The sequence below is a fragment of the Mustela lutreola genome, chromosome 13 (assembly GCF_030435805.1).
Source record: "Mustela lutreola isolate mMusLut2 chromosome 13, mMusLut2.pri, whole genome shotgun sequence".
Taxonomy (NCBI): Eukaryota; Metazoa; Chordata; class Mammalia; order Carnivora; family Mustelidae; genus Mustela; species Mustela lutreola.
Genome location: NC_081302.1, coordinates 74,822,157 through 74,842,900, shown reverse-complemented (window position 1 = coordinate 74,842,900; position 20,744 = coordinate 74,822,157). Strand labels below are relative to the sequence as shown.

The 20,744-nt window shown below is 41.2% G+C and overlaps 1 long non-coding RNA gene across 1 annotated transcript in view; it reads left to right on the top strand.

Moving 5' to 3' along the window:
• Positions 1-20,339, top strand: part of LOC131813931 (uncharacterized) — a 35,434-nt gene extending 15,095 nt beyond the window's left edge. The window contains exons 3-4 of the long non-coding RNA XR_009347044.1: positions 9,304-9,440; positions 18,930-20,339. This is a non-coding gene — a long non-coding RNA (uncharacterized LOC131813931). The remainder of the gene's footprint in view (positions 1-9,303; positions 9,441-18,929) is intronic.
• The last annotated feature ends 405 nt before the right edge of the window (positions 20,340-20,744 follow it).

Below are 20,744 nucleotides of genomic sequence, written 5' to 3'. Positions count from 1 at the left end.
TTTTTTTTTTCCATGAAACTGAACCAGGCTTCTAAAAATACATGCATTTATTATGTATCTTCCTCTGCTTGATTTAAAATACACCACTATGATTACTCTGAATTGTAAATGACATACTGAATGAATATGTGAATATGTTGTGAGTGGTTATGTATTTATAAAATATAATGAATATTTTTTTCTCTGATAACTTAAGTGAGATTAAGGCTGCAGGTAGGGGCACTTCTGATGCATTATTGACAGGACCATTCCAGCCACCCCAGTGACCTGAAGCGGGCAAAAAACCCATGCTCTATGCCCATCTCCCTTCTTGTTTGCCCCATTCCTGGGAAAAGAGCCATTTGGTTCAGTCCTAAAATGTGAGCTCCCAGAGAGATCGTAGCATCTCTGAATTCCATCCCCTCCTTTTCCCTCAACTTTTAATTAAACCAAAGTCAAACATAATTTTCCAGCACCATCCCATAGAGACGGTAAGGTGTAATTAATTTCCCGCTCCTAGGCTCAGCCATGTGACTTGCTCTGGCCAGTGGGATGTTAACAGATATGACACAAAAACTTTGGAAGTGTCTGGGTGGCTCAGTGGGTTAAAGCCTCTGCCTTCGGCTCAGGTCATGATCCCAGGGTCCTGGGATCGAGCCCCACATTGGGCTCTCTGCTCGGCGGGGAGCCTGCTTCCTCCTCTCTCTCTCTCTCTCTCTTTCTCGCTCTCTCTCTGCCTACTTGTGATCTGTCACATAAAAAAAAAAAAAATCTTAAAAAAAAAAAAAAAACTTTGGAAGTGTCAATGTGGTTGGACCTGCTCTCTTGTACATCTGCTATTGCTATGAGAATATGTCTGGACCAGGCTGCTGGGTCCAGGAGTAGGAAAAGACACGTGTGATCAGAACTGCCTCAGCCAAGCCTAGAGCAGAGCTCCCTGTCTGCTCTGCTATAATTGAATGAGCCCAGCCAAGATCAGCAGAACCACCTCGCCAAGCCCAGCCTAGATCAGCCAAAAGCCAGCCAACTCACAGATATGTGAATTAGCAAAATAAATGACTATCATTTGTAAGTCATTGAGTTTAGGGATGGTGCGTGATACAGTATTTTGGAAGCAATGACTGATAAATTTGGTTACTTGTTTTGTGTTGTCATCTGCCAGAACTCTCCAATGTAAAAATTCTTTTTAATCTTTGTAATTTATAATTAATCTGCAGGATGATACCTCAACACCCTGTGAATATCCAGTATCCAAGAACATTTTGCTCAATTATTTCAGCAGTCATTCGTGATCTCCTTGGAGCAGTTACTACCCTGAGACTTGCTGGGATTCCATCTATACTGACCAGCTAGTGTGCTTTTGTAAAGAAACCCTTTTATTCCTGTACTTTTATTTTAGTGTCAGTATTAAGCTCACATGTTCTTTCTTATTCCATACACAATAAAACATTACTGTTATTATTCTTTTTGATGTTCAAACCTGTCCCAAGTTTGACCAGTGGGAACTCTTTTAAGGCATTTCCTGTGCCCTTTTCAAATGTCTCCTGTAGTCTTAAAATACTTCCTTGTCTGTAAGAGTGTAAGACATCCTCTCTTGCTGGATTTCATTTGCTAGTATCTTGCTCAAGATTTTTGCACCGGTGTTCATGAGGGATATTGGTTTGTAGCTTCCTTGTGATGCTCTTATCATGTTTTGGTATCAGAATAGTGTCATTATATGAATTGAGAAGTGATCCCTCCTCCTCTGCCTTTAGGAAAGAACTTGTGTAGAATTGGTATTATTTCTTCCTTAAATATTTGGTGGAAGTTATCAGGGAAGTTATCTGGGTCTGGGATGGTTTTTGTAGGAAGAAGGTGAACTATAGGGGTGCCTGGTTGGCTCAGTTGGTTAAGCGGCTGCCTTCAGCTCAGGTCACGATTCCAGGGTCCTGGGATTGAGCCCTGCATCGGGCTCTCTGCTCAGCAGAGAGTCTGCTTCTCTTTCCCTCTGCCTGCTGCTCTGCTTACTTGTGTATCTCTCTGTCAATTAAAAAGAATGTGAACTATAAATTTAATTTGTTTACTAGATATAGGGCTATTCAATGATGTTTCTTCTTGAGTGACTTTTGAGAGTTTACGTCTTTCAAGGAATTTGTCCATTTCATATAAGTCATGAAATGTATTAGAATAACATTGTTCCTAATTTTGTTACTATTCTTTTAATATCTGTAAGACACATAGTGATGTCACCTCTTTCATTCCTGAGATCAGTAATTTGTATCTTCATTTTTTTCTTAATGTGTCTAGGGATTTATCAACTTTAATATTATTTCAAAGAATCCATTTCTTATTTCATTGATTTTCTCTAGTATTTTTCTGTTTTCAATTCCATTGATTTCTGCATTTTATTAATTCTTTTCTTATGCTAGGAATAGGTTTAATTTGACTTTTCTAATGTGAGCACTTAATGCTATACATTTCTCTTTAAACACTGGTTTGGCTGTATCCCACAAATTTTGATATGTTGTATTTTAAGTTTCATTTGGTTCAAAAATTTGTTGAAATTCTCTTGAAATATATTCCTGATTTATGTGTTCTGTTTTTAGCAGCATGTTGTTTAATTTCAAAATATGTGGGGATTTTTCAGCTATTAATTTTTAGTTTTATTACATTATGGTCAGAGAACATACTTTGAATAATTTCAATTTCTTTAAATTTAAGGTAAGTCTTGGAGCACAGAACATGGTCTGTCTCAGTGAAAGTTCCATGTGAACTCGCAAAGTATATGTGTTCTGTTTTTGGGTATAGTACTTGGAAATGTCAGATAGGTTGCATTCATTGTTCACGTCTTCTCTATGCATATTGATGGTCTATCTGTTTGTTCTATCAAATAGAACAAAGGAAAGTATTGAGTCTCTAACTCTAAGTGCAGACCTGGCTATTTCTTCTTTAAGCCTCATTTATTTTGGAACTGTGTTTTTTAGTTCATACACATATGGAGTTGTTACATTGCCTTAGAAAATTAACATTTATTATTATGTAATGTCTCTCTCTTTTTGAAAAGATTTTATTTATTTGTTTGAGAGAGAGAGAGAGAGAGAGCATAAGCAAGGGGATTGGCAGAGGGAGAAGCAGACTCCCCACTGAGCAGGGAGCCTGACACTGGGCTCCATCCCAGGATCCTGGGATCATGACCTGAGCCAAAGGCAGACACTGAGCCACCCAGGTACCCCTGTAATGTCCTTCTTTATCTCAGGTAATTTTCATTGTTCTGAGTTTCTTTTGTCTGATATTAATACAGTCATCTCAACATTTCATAATGGTGTTTACATGGACTGACTCTTCCCATCTTTCTATTTTTAATGTCATTATCATTCACAGTGCATTTCTTATAAGATGGCATGCAGTTGTTTTTAATCCAACTTGACACTAGTTTTTAATTGGCATTCTTAGATGCCTTATCTTCAATATTTTAATGTATTAATATAATTGGATTTACATAGGCCATATTATTATTTGCCTCTTCAAATTCTTGTTCCTCTGTTCCTTTTTTCCCTGTCTTATTCTGGATTACCTAAACCTTTTTTAGTATTCTATTTTAATTAATTAAATTTTTCATAGATTTATTTATTTTAGAAACAGAGAGAGAGAGAACATGAGTGGGAGGGGCAGAGGGAGAGAGAATCTGAAGCAGACTCCACAATGAGCACAGAGCCTGACAGAGCTCAGTCTCACAACTATGATCATGACCTGAGCCAAAACTTAGAGTCAGATGCTTAACCAGCTGTACCACTCAGGTGCCTCTGTTTTAATTTATTTATTGGCCTCTCGCCTCTCTCTTTATATTCTTAATGATTGCTGTAAGATTTTTATGTACCTTTTTAGTTTAGAGCTAATTTTAGCACTCCAAATAAAATGTGGAAGGCTTACAAAAATTGATTCCTTTATTCTCTCCCCTCTGTTTTATAGTTGTTGTATGAATTCTATCTACATATACTGAAATTACCCTCCTACATAATGTATAAATTTTTGTTTTCAACAGTCAAAAATATTTTATTTTATTTTATTTTATTTTAGAGACTAAGAGGAAGCAGCAGACTCCCCACTGAGCAGAGAGCCCAATGTGAGCCTTGATCCCAGGACCCCGGGATCATGACCTGAGCTGAAGGCAGACACTTAACTGGTTGAGCCACCCAGGCACCCCTCAACAGTCATAAATATTTTAAAGAACTTTGGAGGGAAAAAGTCACCTATTGTATTTTTTGCCCAGATATTTATCACTCCAGTTGTTTCTCCTTCATTCCTGGATTCCATTTCTTTGCTGGTATCATTTCTTCAGCCTAAGGAACTTCAGCATTTCTTTTAGAGAATATCTGTTGACAATTACCTGAATTTCCCTTCATCTGAGAATGGGTTAATTTTACCTCCATTCCTAAAAGATGGCTTCACTGGATATAAAAGTCTGGGTTGACAGTTCTTCTACTACTATAAAAATATTTTGTTGTTACTGTAGTTACCCACAATACTGTACATGTTTCAGAGTACCCAGGTAAAGCACCTGCATGTAGGGTGGGGACTGAGCTGCCAGGTTGTTTGCTTTCAGTGTTTTGAACACCTGAGCCACAGAGGGAGTCTCTCTTCTATGCTCTTCCCCTTCCCTCAGGGATACATGGCTGCCACTTGTTACTCAGTGAGGTTAATGGTAGGCAAAGCGGCAAGTTCTTGGATTACCAGGTGTATCTGTAGTCTTAGGAAGGCCCTATGCACTTGAACCTTGGAGGTAGGGCTTTCTCAGTATTCTTGTACCCATTCCCAAGGGTAGACAACTTTGCATTGTATTTGTGGGTGGTCTTGGGTGGGTGAGAGCTCCCTCTCCCTCTCCCAGGGGTAGCAGACCTCTGCTTTGTGTCAATACAAGACCTTAGCTTCAATAGTTTTTTTTTTATTAAATTTTTTTATTTTTTATAAACATATATTTTTATCCCCAGAGTTACAGGTCTGTGAATCGCCAGGTTTACACACTTCACAGCACTCACCAAAGCCCATACCCTCCCCAATGTCCATAACCCCACCCCTCTTCTCCCACCCCCCCTCCCCCCAGCTTCAATAGTTTTATGACCCTTCCCCTGGGAAATTGGCTCTCACTTCCACTCAGTCCTCAGTACCTTTGTCTGGGATGGGCTTGGAGGGTTTCCTACCCCTCCTCCAACAGCAGTGAGTTACTGCTTCTGTTTTCAAGATCAACTGCCTGGACAGAGTTCTTCCCCAGCCCCAGCATCAGACAGCTTTTACTTCTATTCCTTCCTTAGAAACCCTGATTCTTCTCTTTGGTCTTTAGGGCAGGAAAGAAATGTCAGGCAAGTGGGCAGGATTTTGTGCCTGCGTGTCACTGGAGGGAACACCCTCAGGTCCCCTGCTCTGCCCCAGTCTTTTTTGTGAACATCTGACAGAGACCGACAGAAAAGAGTTGATGAGGAAGTTTGAATGCGCCTTGCATTTAGGGCTCTCAGGGACTCCAAACTGTCATGTCTAGTCTACTTTTGGCCTTGAAGAATGCATTACATTTGAGCTGTTTTCTTCTTCCTGTACTCTGACAAAGGTGAAATGGTCCATGTGCCCCATCTTCCTTGGAAGGCTTATAACCCACTGGAATTTAATTCAGTTTTTTACCTTCCAACCTTAACTCTCAAATGATCCCAGAGAGAGATAGGATTTTATAGATCGTCAAGCCTTTCTGTCATTGTTAGGGGTGGAAGCAACATCCTCTTGTAGCTTGGTACGTCTAAACAGAACTGGAATCCTCATCCCTTGATCTGTAATGGTCTCCTTATGATTATATTCCTTTTTTTAAAAAGATTTATGAGAGAGAGAGTGAGAATATGTGTGCACGGGGTGGGGTTGGGAAGTGGAGAGTCAGAGGGAGAGATGGAGAGAGAGAATCTCCAACAGGCTCCCCACTCAGGGAGGAGCCCGATGCAGGGCTCAATCCCATGACCCTGAGATCATGACCTGAACTGAAATCAGGAGTTGGATGCTTAACCAGCTGAGCCATCCAGTTACCCCTCTTTATGACTATATTCTTAATATTATGTTGATGCAATTTTGGTTTTCTCTTTAACCCCAGAAACATGTATGATGTGTATATATGGGTATGTGTGTATTATTTAAGAGAATTAGAGATATTTTGTGGTAGTGATTTCTAGTTTTAAAATATAATGATTAGATTGTGTTATTTGAACGTGTTTTTCATATACTTCTTAAGGCCTTTATATACTTTATATATTTTATATACTTCTATATTTTATATACTTTATATACTTCTTAAGGCATTTCTTGTATTTAAAGTTTGAAGATATTATGAAGATATGCAGAAAATAGTTGCTTTTAAAAAATTCTTTTTTATAGCAGTTTTAGATTCACAGCAAAATTGAGGGAAAGGTACAGGGATTTCCCATATACCCTCTATCTAACCTTTCATATACCTAGCACATGGGTACTTTCAAAAGCTTTAAAATCTGTTTTATGGTATAGAGTATTTGCATTATGTCATTTAAAAAATAGATCTTTTATACCCAAAATTATTATTATTTATAAAGACTTTATTTATTTGAGAGAGAATGTGCACGCAAGCATATGGGCAAGTGGAGAGAGAGCAGATGGGCAAGTGGAGGAGCAGCAGAGGCAGAGGCAGATGCAAACTCCCCACTGAGCAGGGAGCCCAATGTGGGGCTCCATCCTGGACCCTGAGACATGACCTGAGCCAAAGGCAGATGCTTACCCAACTGAGTCACTAGGTGCCCCCCCAAATTATTTTTTAATCTGCCTAATCTTTAAATGACTAAGTAAAAAAATAAACATTTCAGACCTCAAGGTGGAAGAAAGGACAAAGAAGAACCAGCCAGGGAAGTATTCTAGGAGACTGTTAGGAAAGATTCCTGGAATCTGCCACACACACAAGAACTTCTACTTACATAACATTCACCAGCATTTAGTCCCATGGCCACACTTACTGCAAGAGAAGCTGAGTTAGGTTGTCTTAATCTGTGTAGCTATGTGCCCAGCTGAAATTTTATTCTATGGAAGAACACTAAAGACCTAAGAAAGAATAACATACTTGTGGAAACCACAAGAAGGTAGGAGCTGGGTCACCATGTGAATAAGATAAGTTGGTAGATCAGTTACAAGATATGGAGGGCCTACTTCGTGAAGTCTTAGTAATGCCAAGATGGTGGATATAATCCTGTAGCCCATCAGTGAAGGTCCCAAGAGGAAACGGGTAACACTCTTGAAAGCGAGGTAGTAAATTTAATGAAGAGACTGTGTCCAGGGTGGGCAGGGCTAAAGAGAACGCACATGGGATGGCCACGGACCCCTGGACCAGCAACTGCAGGAAGCTGTCATCACCTCCAGTACTGCTGAGGCAGGTGGATGAGCAGGTACTGGAACCCAGTGGTTGTATTCATAGGAAAGGGGTCTCAGACAGGAGCAGTGCAGTAAAGGGACATTGTCTCCACAGTGTGTGGCCTGAAAGCAGAACTGGTGATGTAACTTGCAGCGCCTAGTGCAAAATGAAAAAAAGAAAAAGACCACTTGTTCAAAAATGAATAAGAATTCCAAGATGATGCCAGCAGAGCGTTAAACTCTGCAGCTATACAGGTCCCATGAAGCTGGTCTTACCCAGCAGAGAAGCAACTGAGGAGGAGTGCCCTAAACTTCTCTCCTCCAGCCCTCTGACCTTTTCCAGTGCCTCCCCCTGTCCACACCCCAATGGAAGTCAAAGCCAAGGTGTCGATAATGGTCTGCCCTACGGGAGACAGTGGATAGCGTGGATCTGGAGCAGAAGCAGAGAGTATCTAGCTCAGCTATGAGAGCCATTAGAGATTTTTCAGCAGAGTGACATGTCCAATTAGTTGGTAGGAACAACTTTTTGGCAGCAGTGTGGAGGATGGATTGGAGAGCCTGGAGGCAGAAAGACCAATTAGAAGGCTATTATGTAAGTTCCAGAGTTGCTTTCCTTTTTTTTTTTAAACATCAAAATTCCCAGGAGAAATAGATTTTATATTTATAACACTGACCAAGTAACACACACACACACACACACATAAACACAGTTGTATATGTATGCATGTTATCTATGTGAAACCCGAAGTCCATGAAACAATATAAAACCTTAGTCAATGAAACCTTACTAGAAACAAAGCACTCTGTTCATTAAATGCTGGTTCCATATTGCAGTAATCAACTCACAATAGATGTAAATCAAACTGGCTTACTGGTTGCCTTAAACTTTTATGTGATATATGTCAATTATTTTTCAATGGAACTGGAAAAAAAAAAAAAAAAAAGACAGCTTCCAAACCATGAAATGGATTAAGAGTCACAACTTTTAGCTTAAAAAACATGGGCCTAAGCACATGTACGTAGAGTAATAACACCCAAAAATGTTTGCATCCTAATCCCCAGACCCAGGGAATATGTGGCCTCACATAGCAAGAGGGGTTTAGCAGAAATGATTACACAGAGGATCCTGAGATGGGAGGTTAGCCTGGATTATCCAGGTGAGCTCACCATGACCACAAGGGTCCTTATGAGGGGAAAAGGGAAGAGAAAGGAATGTTGAAGGAATCAGCGTCAGAGTAATACAGAGTAATACAGCTGGCCATTGCTGGCTTTGAAGAAGGGGACCCTGAGCCAAGCAACGTATTCCTCTCCAACATAGAAAGGTAAGGAGTAGGATTCTCCCCTGGCGTCCTCAAAGAAGGTAGTGTTGATTCATTTTCCTCAGTGAGATCCATAGGACTTCTGACCTCCAGAACCATGAGATAGCTCTACAGTGTTTTCAGCTGTAGAGTTTGTGACAATTCCTTACAGCAACAATAGGAAACTAGTCCACAAAAGCAGGTAAGGGGAGCTGGAATGAGGCAGTGTCCGTGTGGGGATGGATGGAGAGGAGGGGACTTGATAGTCCAGTACAAACTTTCCTTTTGAGAGATGTGGGGTCCAGGTTATCCCTTAGGGTGGTGGGCTGCAAGGCAGATCACAGTTTTCCTGCCTCTAGTGTTTTACATTCGCAGGAGAGTTAAAATGAAGGTGGAAGACCTAGAGGGGCAAAAAAATCTCTTCTGAAACTCTTTGTTTTAATGACATGACTCTAGGGGTTCAGGGCAGCTTCATAGAATGTGCTCTCAACCTGTGAGCTGATCTGGAAGGTGGAAAGAGCCACCTGGATGGTTCCTTTAGTCCTTGCTGCTTGAAGAGGTTAACTGAACTAACACTGCTCTTACAGATGACTCTTGGATGTATCCAGAACTCACGGAGACAAGTAAATAATATTGCTTTTTCTAGGAATAGAAGATGAAACTGCTCGTGAATGGAAGAGGCCATCTGGCACGGTGGGACTGGGACATGAAGGGTTTGTAAATGGGCAGACGACCGAATGAGTTTGTACAAGAGGGTTGTATCAATAGTTGAACACTGGACAGGTAAGTCAGCAACAGGACCTAGTAATAATCCACTTATATTTATAAGTATAATGATCAATTCATATTTATAAGTTACTTGCTCTGAAAGCACAAACCATCAAAAAAAATAACAAAAACTAGAAAGCATAATTTAAAATAAATCATTTACAATAGCAAGAGAAAATAAAAGGCATTTTAAAAAATTAGAAGATGAGCAATACCCTTACATACAAGATTATAAAACATTATATAGTAAAATGTAACAAGTCCTAACAAAGGAAAAGCTACTCCGTGTTTGTGGATGGCATGACTCTCAAAGACCCAGATCTCTCCCAAATTATTCTATAAGCTCAGTGCCGTAAGTCATCTCTTCAGTGATTCCATGTGTGTGTCCACATGCTTGCATCTGTGCCCACATCTGAGTTTGTGGAACTTAACAAGGTAACTCTAAAGTACATGTGTAAGAGCAAAGGGTCAAGAATCACAGGGGCTGGGACGCCTGGGCGGCTCAGTGGGTTAAGCCTCTGCCTCTGACTCAGGTCATGACCCTCAGGGTCCTAGGATCGAGCCCCACATTGGGCTCTCTGTTCAGCAGGGAGTCTGCTTCCCCCTCTCTCTCTGCCTGCTGCTTTGCCTACTTATGATCACTCTCTCTCTGTCAAATAAATAAATTAAATCTTAAAAAATAAAAAAGAGGGGTGCCTGGGTGGCTCGGTCATTGGGTATCTACTTTCAGCACAGGTCATGATCCCAGGGTCCTGGGAGCCCCACATCAGGCTCCCTGCTCAGCAGGAAGCCTGCTTCTCCCTCTCCCATTCTCCCTGCTGTGTTCCTTCTCTCACTGTCTCTCTGGCAAGTAAATAAATTTTTTTTTTTTAAATGAATCACTGGGGCTATTGAAAATTTTGCCTCTCCAATGCCGTCCCTTGTTATGAGGCTCTGTCAGTAGGACCATGTACCATGGGAGCAAGAAAAGACACACAGGCTGGTGGACAGAACAGCAGCTGATAGTGCACCCATGTAACTATGGTCAATGACAGAGGGACAGCGCAACTCAGAGGGAAAGGATGGAAGACTCAGTAAATGGCCATGAGACAAATGATTATCAATAAGCAAAAACATAAAAATTGGACTCAGATGTGAAAAGCAAAACTTAAAACTTTTAGAAGAAAAATCTAGTACAATTATCTTTTAACATCAAGGAAGGAAATAAAGTCAAAGATTTGCACACACAACAAAGGAAAACAGAGATTCATTCGACTATGCCAAAATTTAAAAACTTGAGTGCGGCCAAAGACACCATAAGCAACATGAGAAAGTAAACAAAGTCTGGGAGAAAAATTTTAAGTCCAGTTAACTAATAAGGGGGAGCATCCAGAATATGTTAATAATCCTACATATTGGTATGAGTCAACCAAGCCAGTAGGTAAGCAGGCATTGGATATTGACTGGCAATTCACCAAAGAGAAAGCCTGAGCAACCAGCAACTTAAAATGTCATGTTCTTCTTCACTGGTTATTGGGAAGTGAGATAAAGGAAAGTGAGATCTACCATCCCACTCTCATCAAAGTGGCCACAGTTTTAAAATGGGACAGTTTTAAAATGTTGGAGAGGATATAGAGAGGATGTAGAGAAAAAGGTACCTTCATACTTTCTTGGTAGGAGTGTAAACCGGTACAAGCATTTTAGAGAAGAATCTGATGATATCTAGCAAAGCTGGAGAGGATACTCGAGGACTTGCAGCTCCATTCCTGGAAATGTTTCCTAGAGAAACTCAAGCATGTGTGCAAGGAGACCCCTAATACCTTTATTCAAGCAGTGTTTGTGGTGGAAACAAAGTATCCATCATTATGAGACTGGACAAAGACATAGTCACAGACATAGACATAGACATAGTGACATAGTCATCCAAACAAGTACTGTATGATAGGTAACAATGAATTAACCAGAGCCTTGTGTATCAATGCAGATAAACCTCAACTCTGAACATAAAGTTGAAGCAAAAAATCAAGTTGTAGTCAAGTACATAGTTTTTGCATATATAAACATATGTATGAAAATTATAAAAACGTATCAGAAAATGCTAAGCACCAAACTCAGAAGAGTAGTTAGGTCTAGGAAGGACGGAAGTGAATGAAACGGAGGAGGGTGAGAATGACAGGTGGCTGTGTCTGTAATGTCTTCGTTATACCTTACACTTATTCTTTAATTTTGTACTTTTTAGTTACACATCTTTATACGATTGGAAAACTCTATTTAAAAACTCAAGCCCTTCACCATGGCAACAAAGCCATCCCCCAATCTTTCCCCCTCTGCCGTTGTCTGCCAGTCTTTCCAGTCTCCCTGTCCATCACTCCCATGTACTACTGGGCTCTAGATAGACCACGGTTTTCCCGTCATTTCTTGAATATCTTACTTGTCACAGCTGCATGCTTTTGCTTATGCTGTTCCCTCCCTCTAAGGTCTTTGCTTCTGGACCCCACGTGGACAACTGTTCATCCTTCCAGATCAGTTTCATGTATTCCTCCATCTCTGGTGCTCGCCAAGGAAATGCTTCTCGAACTTCAGTGTGCTTGGGAGTCAGCTCTAGGTCCTGTTTAAATGCAGGTTCTGATTCTGTAGGTTCAGGTGGGGTCCCCACTCTCCCTTGCTAACATCCATTGCGATGCCAATGGTGGTGTAGGTCTGAGGATCGCAGTATGAGCAGCCAGGCCCCTCCAGATCTTTTTCTTAGGCCAAGCTTGAAGCTCCCAGCTGTGGATTCCTGCCCCCTCCTCTGCGTCCTCTTATCATAATATCCATTGCATTGTGCTGGGTCTGTTTTTTATATCTGTCTTTTTTCGTGAATCTCTGAAAAGTAATGTCTTAAGGGCAGTAATCCTGTCCCGGGGCCTCACTGCATTGCCAGCACCCAGCATTCACTTGCTGAATACTTGAAACATTCCAACATTGAAAGTACAATTGTCTAGTGCACCTCTGGTGAAACCTCATTAAATCTGTTCAAATGTTTCTGTGTTTTATATCCCAGGCCAGTAACAACAGGTAGGTAGAGCTGTAAATGCATATCGTGTACAGATCCGGTCTGAATAAGTTCCTAATTACGGTGCTTAGCTGGAGAGAGGAACTGGAAACCTTTAAAAAGGTTCAGAACCCTTAGGGCAGAGAGAGCTTTGGAGATCCAGGGGATTTTAGTTACTTAGTCACAGGGCACGGATTTTGCTCTAAGCATTAAGGTGGCTTATGGGAGGTTTGTAGACCTGTTCTAAGAAAATAGGCCCTCTGAGGAAGATTGAAAGAGCAAACGAAGGGCTGCCTGATGACTAACAGCCTAGCTGGGCTGCCTCTACCTGCGGGGGCAGCGGGGTGGGGAGGGCACAGCCCAGCGTGCGCTCCCACCTGCCCCCCCCATTCCAACTCTGGCACTGCCCCTTGGCAGCTGTGACTCCTTGAGCAACTTACTTCACCTTTCTGCACCCAGGAGTGCCAGCTTTAACAAACCCAATATTGCGTGGACCTAGTTATCCTGAAGGATTCCTTGTTTATCTGAGGTTCCATAAAATTGGGCATCCAGTATTTTATCTGACAAAATGATCTGGGCCTCACTTTATTTCTCAGATGAGATGAGAATGGTACCAGCTTCTTTAGGTTGTGAGGTTGAAATGATGTAATATATGGCGAATACTTGGAATAGGGCCCAGCTCAGAGTCAGGGCTTTATGATTTCTCCCTTACTGGCTGTGTTGTCTGCATCTCTTGCCAGAACCATCACCCTAAGTTCTAACTGGTCACTGTAATTCCAGTTCCTTCTGCTTCCCACTGTCCTCAAGTATGTCCTGAAAATAGAAATATGGTCATGTACTTAAAAACCCTACTTAAAATCTAAGGGCTCCCTGTTACTCATTGGATAAAATCCATATTCCTCAGTTTGCGGGAACTTTCAAGACTTGGACCTTCCTTTTCTTTCCAGCGCCCATTATCACCACCCTCCCTCTGCAGTCCTATATCATGCATACACCAAACACTGTCTAGCCTCTGTGCCCTTTCTTGGCGGCTCCCTCTATCCAGAATCCCTTTCTCCTGGGCCCCCTGATAAAAAGCCACTCTGATTAAGACTACCCCTCAGTAAACTTTTCTACACTCCTACTGTGACCCCCACCAGGACCCCTCCCAGCTCCATGCTTGGACTTACACCACTTTATAGAGACCTTCGTCTCTTCCTGTCACACTATGGTAAACTTGTTTCAACTTTTGTGTTTTATTTTATTTTATTTTATTTAGATTTTATTTATTTATTTGACAGAGAGAGATCACAAGTAGGCAGAGAGGCAGGCAGAGAGAAAGGAGGAAGCAGGCTCCCTGCTGAGCAGAGAGCCCGATGCGGGACTCGATCCCAGGACCCTGAGATCATGACCTGAGCCGAAGGCAGCGGCTTAACCCACTGAGCCACCCAGGCGCCCCAATAAATATGTGTTTTATTTTTTAACAGTGAAATATATGTGTCTGAATTAATATTCATCCACAACCTGGTGCTTTTTGTTAATATATCAAGGGTGGTAGGTGAACTTTTAAAAAGTTGCCCAACTTCAAATGTTCTTATTTAAGTCTGCACCAGATGACGTGCTTTTTGAGTACAGGATGTGGAAATAATTTTTAGTTTATAGAATGGGTGGTGGTCAGGTTATACAGTGGACCAGAAGGACCTGTATAGCATCTGTTGTCCTCTTGTGGGCAGAACAGAGAGAACCTGAAATCTAAACGCCACTCAGCCCTGGGTCCTGCACTTACTGGAGGCTTCTGCCATCTGATTTGATGGAGTTGATCTATTGTCGGGATGCAGTTGCCTTTGTCTCTAGTGGAACTTTCATGCAAGGTGTCAGAGAGTCTGAAAGAACAGAGACCAATAACTTCACCAAAATTATAGAATAGGTTAAGAGATTGTTTTTTACTTGCTTGCTAATAAAAGTTGGTTCACCTTGTGGAAAGTGGCCTAAGAGGGCACCTGGGTGGCTCAGTGGGTTAAAGCTTCTGCCTTCAGCTCAGGTCCTGATAGAGCCCCACATCGGGCTCTGTGCAGTGGGTAGCCTGCTTCCGTCTCTCTCTCTGCCTGCCTCTCTGCCTACTTGTAATCTCTGTCTGTCAAATAAATAAATCAAATCTTAAAAAAAAAAAAAAAAAAAAAAAAAGGAAAGTGACCTAAGATGTGACCTCATTTTAACATAGCACCTGGTAAGGAGGGGGTGGGCCAGTGGACAGCTGTATCCTTCCTTATACCCTAATCATTGGAAGCTACTGCCATCCCCCAAAAGGGACTTGATGATCATGAAACCAAATTGGTTTAGATCAGTTTGCAACACTTTGTCTCTCCAACTAAAGGTGAGCTGATGGGTGGGGGCCTATGTTAATCATCTTTGACTCCAGCCCCTTCCCCTATAGCTGACCCAACTGAAGATGCTCAGTATGGAAGGAGCTACAAGACCCTTATTGCTGAGCCAGCTTTCACACATTGAGGAAAACTCAGACATCCGATGAGCAAATGTGACCTGGGTGAAAACATATAGGAAAACAAAGGAGACACGAGAAAGTTACCTTTTGGTATTTTTCCTTGAAATTTATTCCCTAAGAAATAGCTTTCCCTCTTGAGAATTCGTACATAACATCCCATTAGTGTTAAAGTCTTGAATAATCTTGGAAAATATAAATTCCCCCTCAGGCACTTTACCTCTGGGGACTTTTCCTCAAACCTGTGGCCTTATTCTAATCAAGAGAAAACATCACTCAAACCCAAATTATGCAACATTTTCTAGGAACACCTGGTTGCCTCAGTTGGTTAAGCAGCCGGCTCAGGTCATGATCTTGGGGTCCTGGGATCGAGCCCAGCGTCAGGCTTTGTGCTTTCTGCCCCTCCTCCTGCTCACATGCACACCCTGTCTCTCTCAAATAAATACATCTTATTTAAAAAAAAAAAAAAGCAACATTTTATAAAATATCTGGACAACATTCTTCAAAACTCTCGAATTCATGAATAAACAAGGAAAGATGGAGAAACTCTCAGGATCAAAAGAACCTGGGGGTGCTTGGGTGGCTCAATGGGTTAAGCCTCTGCCTTTGGCTCAGGTCATGGTCTCAGGGACCTAGGATTGAACTCTGCATCAGGCTCTCTGCTCAGCGGGGAGCCTACATCCCCCCCCCCCACCTACTTGTGATCTCTCTCTCTCTGTCAAATAAATAAAATCTTTAAAAAAAAAAAAAAAGATCAAAGGAGCCTGAAGAGACCTGCTAAGTGCAGAGCAGGATCCTGGGTGAGACCTCAGAACAGAAAAATGACATCAGTGAAAAAAAATGGATAAAATCCAGATGTGTCTAGGAGTTCCATTGATGGTACTGTACCGATGTTTATTTCTTAGTTTTGACAAATGTACCATTGTGATAAAGATGTAACATTAGTAGAAAGCACCTGAAGGATATCTGGAAACTCTGTATTTGTCATTTTTCTCTGCAACTCTCATGATTCTGAAATAAAAAGTTTCTTTAAAAAAGAAGTGCATTTTAAAATAAGGTAAGTATTTGGTAATAAAGGTAAAATAAGGTAAATCCATTTGGATTTATGGTAGCAATCAAGAGGAATCTTCTTTTCACCATAATAAAGTTGAAAACTTAAAGGTAAGTCATGTGTGCCAAGGAGAACCACCTGCTTCGGGCAGGGCCTGATCCTGACCACTTGGCCCCATGCTTCCTACCAGCTCTTTGGCTAGAATCTTGTTTAAACGTGGTTAATCTACATGGCTTTGTTGAAGGATAGACAGCTACCTATGGTGTATAATCAGCTTTGGGGGAAGTGCAAGAACTTCTTTGGGGTTGAGCCTACAAAGCTAGAGGCATAGAGAATCACAAAATCACAATATCCGATTCCTTTCTGCTAGTAAATATTAAAATAAACACGAAGACCTAGTCCCTTCAAGTACTTACCACAGTACTTAGCTCATAGAAGCAGTTGCTAGGCTTCATGTTACTATTACCAGTTCGGAGTTGCCACTTACTTTGATGGGAAGAAAAAATACATCCCAAGCGGATAGGAAGCTCAGCTCTTTTTGCTGATGTTGGCTTTGGGGACTTTAAGTCTGGGTTGAGGGAAACTAGTAATTTTTAACTAGATCATTTCCAGTGCACCTATTCCATGTTTGTTGATATAAACAAAGAAACAATTGAATGAGTACTGAATGTCATATGAATGTTTATAAAATATTTTTTTCTCATTATAAAAATAATAATTCCCTCTGTAGAAAACACAGATATCGCATAGGTGGGGGGAAAAAACAGTAAAAGTCATACCTCCTGCATAATCCCACAACTTAGAGACAGGTAACATTAACATAATGGTGAAGTTCCATTTTATGCATACATAGATTTTTTACACGATTAGAATCATACTCTACAAACAACTTTAAAATGATTATTCATTAATCAATTTTCTGATTTTAAAAGTAATAAATAACAATAGCTAGGGGGCTCCTGGGTAACTTACTTGGTTAAGTGGCCAGCTCTTGATTTTTGGCTAGGTCACCATCTCAGGGGCCTGGGATTGAGCCCTTCCTGGGCTCCATGTTCAGAAGGGGGTCTGTTTTAGGATTCTCTCTCTCCTTCCCCCCAAATTCTCTCAAATAAATAAATACATTTAAAAATAATAGTAATAATAATAATAGCCAATACTTACGTAGCACTTACTACGGGTTACGTGGGATTCTAGGGCTTTACATATATTAACTCATCAAATCCTTACAACAGTCCTGTAAGCTGGTTACTATATTCATTCTCGTTTTACAGATGAAGAGAGTGAGGAGCATGTGGGTTAAGTATGTTGCTCTGAATTATATACATTTTGATATTCTTTTTTTTTTTAATTTTTTTTATTTATTTGACAGAGAGATCACAAGTAGTCAGAGAGGCAGGCAAGAGAGAGAGAGAGAATGGAGGAAGCAGGCCCCCTGCTGAGTAGAGAGCCCCATGCGGGGCTCGATCCCAGGACCCTGGGATCACGACCTGAGCCGAAGGCAGAGGCTTTAACCCACTGAGCCACCCAGGCGCCCCTACATTTTGATATTCTATTCAACCATTTTAAGTGGATGAGTTAGGATGTGCCCTACCTAGTGTGGCTCCAGAACCCAGACCTCTAATCATGACTCTCCAGCTGTTTCCCATCCTTTCATTTACAAAGTGTGAACCTGGGGGAGCCAGCCTCCAAAATGATGCCCACCTTCTGGAATTCATTCCCCTGTGTCGTCCCCTTCCAGGACTCAGAATGAGTCTGTATGGCTAATAGAATATTGTAGAAGGAACGTGTGTGACATCAGAGGCTAGGTCATAAAAGGCATTGCCATTGCAGCCATTCTGCTGAATTTCAAGGGTAGCCCAGACTCTGGGGGAAGTCAGCTGCTACGTTGTGAAGACACTCAAGGATAATTGTGGAGAGGAGCCCACTTGCCGGCCATGGCAATGAGGCACATTGCAAGCAAATCCTCCAAACCCAGTCAAGCTTTAAGTGACCGCAGCATCTGCTGACCTCTGACTGATCCCAATGAGAAATTGCAAGTCAAAACTACCCAGTCAGGGGGCGCCTGGGTGGCTCAGTGGGTTAAGCCGCTGCCTTCGGCTTGGGTCATGATCTCAGGGTCCTGGGATCGAGTTCCGCATCAGCAGGGACTGCTGCTCAGCAGGGAGCCTGCTTCCCTCTCTCTCTCTCTGCCTGCCTTTCCATCTACTTGTGATCTCTCTCTGCCAAAACAAAAAACAAAAAACAAAAAACAAAAAAAACCACTACCCAGTCAGGCTGCTCCCAAATTCTTGACCCAAAGAAACTGGGAGAGAAAATACGTACTCATTGTGTGTTCAAATTACTGAGTTTGGGGGTAATTTGTTACACAGCAGTTGGGTAACTAATATGAAAAACACTAGGGAAAGGATGGAAAAGAAATCACTTCAAATCTTACAAGTTTAAAATAACTTTCTCATAACTTGGATAGGATTCCTTCTTTTTGTGCTCAACATCCTTAAACTAAGTGTGGATATTTAAAAATCTATAACTTGGTTCATAATGTAAATTCATTTTAGTGTGCCACCATTTCTCTACTTAATGGGTAAATAAATATCCATGTCATTAGAAAATTCTTTACAAACATAAATTTAAGGGTTTTATAAACTCATACTAAATGGATGGTTCACAACTGAGCTGTATTCTTAGACATTTAAGTTGTTTCCATATTTCTGCTATTATAGACATTACCATAGTAAATGCCTTAAAAAGAAACGATAGAGTGAATTGTCAAGACCACAGCCTTTAAACTCACTCTGTGTGTGCAAATTTGAGTTCTGCCCTTCCCTGGTGCAACTTTGAGTAGTTTCCTCCATGTCTCTGTTTTGTTTCCTTTATCTGGAAAATAAGGAAAGCAGTGCCTTTGCTGGCACTTCTTCCTTTGTATGTACTTAACATAAAAGTTTCCATTTTAACCACTTTTAGGTAATAAGTGCATTCACACTGTGGCAGTCATCGTGACCATTCAGCTCCAGAACCTGCTCATTATCCTAAACTGAGACTCAGCATTCACTCAACACGAAACCCTCACTCTGACTGACACTTAGCCTCCGCTCACCACTCTTCCAGTGTCTCCATGGATTCGACTACTCTAGGTACAATATTTGTCCTTTTGGGTCCAGCTTGTTTAAGGTAGCATGTCTTCAGGGTTCATCTGTGTTGTAGTATGTATCCAAATTTCATTCTTTTTTGAGGCTGAATAATATTCTCAGTATATACCACATTCTGCTTATCCAGTATTCTGACAATGGCCTTTTTTATTTGTTTCCACCTTTTGGCTATTGTGAATAATGCTGCTATGAGCGTTGGTGTTTAAATTTCTGTTTGAGTCAGCTGCTTTCAGTTCTTTGGGGTACACACCTGGAAGTGGGGGTGTTGGATCATATGGTAACTTTGTGTTTAATTTTGGGGGGAACAGCCATATTCTCTTCCACAGTGGTTGAACCATTTTATTATTGCCACCCACAATGCACAGTTTCCAGTTTCTCCACATTCTTGCCCATATTTACTTTCTGGGTTTTTTTTTGGAGGTAGAGGGATGGATAATAGCAATTCTAATTAGTGTGACCTCGTATCTTATTGTGATTTTGATTTGTATTTCCTTAATGATCAGTGTTGTTGAACATATCTGTTCATGTACTTATTGGCCATTTGTATGTCTTTTTTGGACAATTGTCTATTCAAGTCACATCTTGACCATCACTTCTTTCTTGAAACTCTTGTCTGCCAACGCCCTGTTTTCCTCTGGCTCTCCCCTCCATCTCTCTGCTCACCTTTTAATCTCCTTTTCTTCTCTAAGCTTCTCATTTTATTGTGGTCCAGTTCCCTAGAGTTAGGGAACTTCCCTCTACTAATTTTGCTCATGCCACTTCAGGAAATTTAATGGCTGGTGTGAGATTCAAGAGATAGATTCCCAATGAAGGAATCAATTACTCTATTAATATATTATAAATAAATGAATAAAATGAAACAAAAAAGTAGAGTTAAAATGAGAATAAAAGAAGAAAAACTGAATACCAAGAAATACTGAGGTAATCACAAGAGTCAGGAATGGCAAAAAAGAAGGAGGGGGGGGGAGGAACAGGAGGAGGAGGAGAAGAGATATAACATCAAGAATGAAATCTTGCGGGGCGCCTGGGTGGCTCAGTGGGTTAAGCCGCTGCCTTCGGCTCGGGTCATGATCTCGGGGTCCTGGGATTGGGTCCCGCGTCGGGCTCTCTGCTCAGCGGGGAGCCGGCTTCCCTCTCTCTCTCTGCCTGCCTCTCCGTCTACTTGTGATTTCTCTCTGTCAAATAAATAAATAAAATCTTTAAAAAAAAAAAAAAAAAGAATGAAATCTTGCAATTTGTGACAACATGGATGGACTTCAAGGGCCTTATGCTAAATAAGTCAGAGAAAGACAAATACTGTATGATCTCTCTTATATGTGGAATCTTACAAATGAATCCAAGAAATGAAGCTCATAGATACAGAGAGCAGATTGGTGTGCCAGAGATGGTGGTGGGTGGAGGGGTGGGAGAAATTAGTGAAATGTTTTTGTTTTTAATTTAAATAAATTGCATTTTAGGGGTGCCTGCGTGGCTCAGTTGGTTAAACGTCTGCCTTCTGCTCAGGTTATGATCTCAGGGTCCTGGGATCACACCCATGATTCCCTGTCCCTAGGTTCCCTGTTCAGCAGGGAGTCTGCTTCTCCCTCTCCCTCTCCCAAATGTCCACCACCTGATGAATGAATAAACAAAA